The following is a 4,950-nucleotide window of genomic DNA, read 5'->3' on the forward strand; positions in this document are numbered from 1 at the left end:
AGTACATAGTTTACAAAAGTCAAATAGTACTAACAGCTCCTAACAAAAGCCAGCTGTCCCTTGACCTGTCCCTACCTCCTTCCTGAGTCCCTTTCCCCAGAGGCACTTACTTTAAACAATTTATAGGCACATAATTCATATTTGTCAATAATATGTTTATACCGCTATTTCACAGCTCATCAACTTTAGACATTATCTACTCACTTCCTGTAATGGAACATGAAAATTTGGTTCTCTTATTAACCTGCCTTCAACTTTCTTTTCTCCATGCTCACAATGTAGGTATATAACAATATTTGTTAAATCAGTACTCAGCATCTACGTAAGTGTTGTTCACATCTGAGCCATGTAGGAAATTTTGATCACATTTCCTTCCATGGGTAGCTCTTTGGATCCTCATGTTTTCATTTGATTAGTTTTTTTAATGTCCCAATTGTTAATTCTTCCCCAACTTTCCAACTCCTCTGAAGTCTGTTTTCCATGTGATCTAATAGAAATCTTGCAGGTCTGAAAATGGCTTTATTCCATGCACATGTGTGATTGACAATTTGGCTGGGTATGGTATTCTAGGTGGGAAGTCATGTCCCCAGATAATTTTGAGGTTTATTCCATTGTCTCCTACTTTCCACTATCACTGTTGATCTGGTAAATGGTATTTAAACCTGGAAATGAACACACTTCTTTTGCTAGGCCTTTCCTCTGGGGATTTGAGTCCACCTATCCAGGAGCTGAGCTGAGTTTGGATCGTGTTGTTATGGTTACCCTCAGTGCTTCACAGTCCTGAGCATTACCTGGCTCCACTAAGCATTGCATGTGCTTATTTGCCATACTCATATCTTCTTTGATAAAATGTCTATTCAAACCTTTTGCCCATTTGAAAAAAAAATTTGTTTATTTATTTATTTGGCTGCACCAGTCTTAGTTGTGACAGGTGGACTCCTTAGTTGCAGCACATGGGCTCCTTAGTTGTGGCATGCAAACTCTTAGTTGCAGCATGCTAACTCTTAGTTGCAGCATGCATGTGGGATCTAGTTCCCTGACCAGGGATAGAACCCCGGCCCCCTGCATTGGGAACGCAGAGTCTTAACCACTGTGCCACCAGGGAAGTCCCTGTCCATTTTTTACATTGAGTCGCTTTATATTCCTCCAGCGTTTTTGTGTTTTTAAGGTTGGGCTTGATTTGCCAGAGGGTTTTTCTCAGTGTCTGTTCCACCCTCAGCTTTCGGTCTTCCCTCTGCACTTCGCTCTGCAGCCCTGCGTGGTCTTGCCCCTCCTCCAGCTGCAGCTCCTCAGCCTGGCTGGGGGAGGGGCACTCTCCGTTGTTTGGTTCTGCCTCAGTGTTAGGCAGGAGCTGGGTCTCAGTGATCCTGCCCCTCCCACAGTGGCAGGTGCAATCTAAGGTTGTCAGCCCAGGATGTATTTCTACCCCTCACCCAGAGTTTGAAGGTTTTTGTTTGAATACCCCAGCTGCAATGGGTCTTCACCTGTACCCTGAGGGCTTTTCCTGCCCTGCTCTCTGATGCTTAAGGCTCTGCTCTCTAGGGGAGAGAGTGAAAAAGGAGATAGTGGGTGGGGCTTCATGCCTTTCCTACAGTGACTGCCTTCTAGGACCTTCTAGGGCCTCTTGCCCTGCCCTCAGTCTTTCTTATGTGCACCGGGTGAGATCCTTGGGGAAGAGCCTGCGAGTGGGTGGGAATTCCCGCGTCTGCAGCTCCTGGGGATTCTATACCTCACACTAGCTCACACTTCGCCTTTAGCAAGTTGCCCAAATTTTTAGCTAAATCCTTCCTCTCAACTTGTATGGTGTCTGTACCATGGAATCCCATCTCTCGTTGGAGGCTGTGAGTTTTGCTTATTATTCAGCTTTACGGAAACCACAAGTCTGGTGTTGTGCTTTTTTCAGTGCCTTCAGCATGCCAGTCTCCCGTGGGCCCAGAAGGAGACAACACAGAGCAGGTGCCCTCATGGGACACAAGGCTGTCCTTGTGGATCTCACTGGAGGCTCCCAGCAGCCTGAGCCATTAGGAATTGCTATCTCTACTGTACAGTAGCAAACCTGAGGCTTGGGACTTCCCTGGTGGCGCAGTGGTTAAGAATCCGCCTGCCAATGCAGGGGACACGGGTTCGAGCCCTGGTCTAGGAAGATCCCACATGCCACAGAGCAACTAAGCCCGTGTGCCACAACTACTGAGCCTGCGCTCTAGAGCCTGTGAGCCACAACTACTGAAGCTCACGCGCCGGGAGCCCGTGCTCCGCAACAAGAGAAGCCACCTCAATGGGAAGCCCACGCACCGCAACGAAGAGTAGCCCCTGCTCAACGCAACAAGAGAAAGCCCATGCGCAGCAATGAGGACCCAACGCAGCCTAAATAAATAAATAAATAAATTTATTTATTAAAAAAAACCCCAAAAAAACTGAGGCTTGGAGGAGAGGACCAGCCCATCAGAGCTGGGGAGGCACTTCCGGCCTTGGCCCAACTCCTTGCCAGGTGCAGCTGGGAGCTGAGCCCTGCCTGGGGCTGGTGACTGGGGCTGCAGTCACTGGGGCTTCTCTTCCCTCCGCCTTGCCCGCCACTCTGTGCTCTCAGCCCCGCAGGACGTAGACTGGGCCCTGTAGTCCCTTTGTGCAGCTGAGTGTGAGAGTTCAGGCTCAGGGGCCACGTTGCCAGGCTTTGAATCCTGGCCCTGACACTTATCAGCTGGGACACCATGCGCAGGTGAATTGCCTCCTCTGAGTCTCAGTTTTCTCACCTGTAAAATGGGAATAGTTTATCCTTACCTTGCGGGTGGTTGTGAGGGTCAAATGAGGGGATATGTGAGGTACCCACAGGGCCAGGCCCCTGGCAAGGGCAGAGCTGGGTGGAGAGGAGTCCGCTTTGCCCAGAAGCTGCTGTGCTGGTCTGTCAGGCTCCCCTGGGGGTGCCCATGGCTGTCCACCAGACTCCATCCAGGCAGGGCAGCCTGGGCCTCTGCCTCCTGAAGGAACTGAACCCAGCCTGCTGTGAATTTAACAGGGGAACCATCCAGGGAAGATTCGGAGCAGAGCAGGGCCAGGTTAGCAAATCGGTCCCTCAGTCATTGTTATAGGTTGAATTCTATCCCCTACAAAATTCAAATGTTGAAATCCTGACTCCCAGGACCTCAGAATGTGACCTTTTGGGAGGCAAGGCCTTTACAGTGGTAGTCAAGTTAAAACACTTATTCTGTGTGTATGTGGGAGAAGTAAGTGTGGGTCCTGGTGGAGGGGTGGGGAGAGGCTGGGCTGGGATGAGTTGAGCACGAGGGGTGGCTCAGAGAAGGGCAGAATCAGGCCTGAGGCTCTGCAATTGTGACCACTCTTCCCAGAGGAAGCCTGGTCTTGTGGGACCTCGGATGATCTAAGGGGCCAGAACAGGGGAGTCCAGGGATGGGAAACACCTGGGTGCCCCGGTGCCGGAGACCCCTCGTCCCTGACTCATCAATAAGGAGTCTGGCTCACACCACCCATCACGCAAACCCCAACACTCATGGACGCCTCCCCCCAGAGTCACAATGTGACGGCACCTCATCCCAAGTTAAAATACTTGATTGCCTCTGTAAAGGTAAAAAACCTGATTCCCTCTATAAAGAGCTTGTCTTCAAATAAGGAAGTCATTAGTGTGGGCCCTAATCCAGTCTGAGTGGTGGGGACTTGTGTCCAATAAAAAGGAGAAATTTGGATGCAGAGAGCATACAAGGAAAAAGGCATGTGAAGATGGAGACAGAGATTGGGGTGACGCTCCTACAAGCCAAGGGACACAAAGATTGTCCCCAAACCACCATAAGCTGGGAACGGATTCTCCCTCACAACCCTCAAAGGGAACCAACCCTCCTGACACCTTGATCTCAGGTTTTTGGCCCTCAGAACTGTGAGACAGTACATTTCGGTTTTAAGTCACCCACTGTGTGATACTTGGTTACAAGGATCACGGCTGATACGGCAGCCCTAGGAAATAGAGCCGCTAAGCCACACTGCCTTCACTGGGAAGGGCTGGGGAGCCGGGCCCCGATGTCACTGGGCCACGTGCCCGGAAGTTTGGAGGGGAAGGGTCCCCCCTTCTGCTCAGCCTGGGTCTGCTGCCCACCAGCCACCTTCCAGGCCTCAGACATGGCCCAGGGCCTGCGGCCCACTGTGGGGCTGCCCAGGGCCAGGTGTCTGCCCACAAGACTTGAGTCAGGCATGGTTGGGTGGGAACACCTGTTTTGTTGTTGTCTTCCTGTAAGGGTCTCTCGTCTCCCAAACCCGCTACTGTTCATAGGAGACTCAGCAAGTTTGGAAGCTGGAAAATCTCCTGTAGATGAGTCTTCCCTGCTTGTGTACAGTGGGAAAACAGATGCAAAGATGGGCAGGGCCTGGCCCAAGGCCGCACAGAGAGGCAACGGCAGGCCCGGGACCCGGGCAGGGGGCGGCCTCTGTGCCCACTGTGGGTGCCAGGCAGACCTCACAGGTGTTGGGCCGTGTCTCACGTGTTCCCTCCTGCAGCAAGTGCTGACTGGCGTGGGCCTGGAGGCCCGGGGGGACCAAGACCCTCCTCTCCACGGCCTCTCCCAGAGCTGCTCCCTCCTGCCCGCCTCCACTCCAGGACACAGATGGAACGCCTCCCCTGCACACTGTCGCCTCCAAGCCTTTGCACAGGTGTCCCTTGCACCGGCCACAGTCCATCCAGAGCCACTGGGTCCTGCGGGATAAGGGCTTTGTTTAGGGTTAGGCCTGACGTGGTCGTGGAAGGACCTGGGATAGTGACAATCCAGAGGAGAAATTGGGGGATCAGGGGAACCTGATTGGGGGATCACCAACCAGCCAACCTGGGGCTCAAGGCCCATCTAGCCATCCAGCCGCTGACTGTGAAGGGGGTGCTTGGTGGGGCGGGGGCAGGGTCTACGAGGTGTTGCCAGTAGGTAGCTCCCGCCTCTGTGGCTCTGCAGCCACGGG

This window comes from Balaenoptera acutorostrata, chromosome 6, assembly GCF_949987535.1.
Source record: "Balaenoptera acutorostrata chromosome 6, mBalAcu1.1, whole genome shotgun sequence".
In the NCBI taxonomy this organism is placed as follows: Eukaryota; Metazoa; Chordata; class Mammalia; order Artiodactyla; family Balaenopteridae; genus Balaenoptera; species Balaenoptera acutorostrata.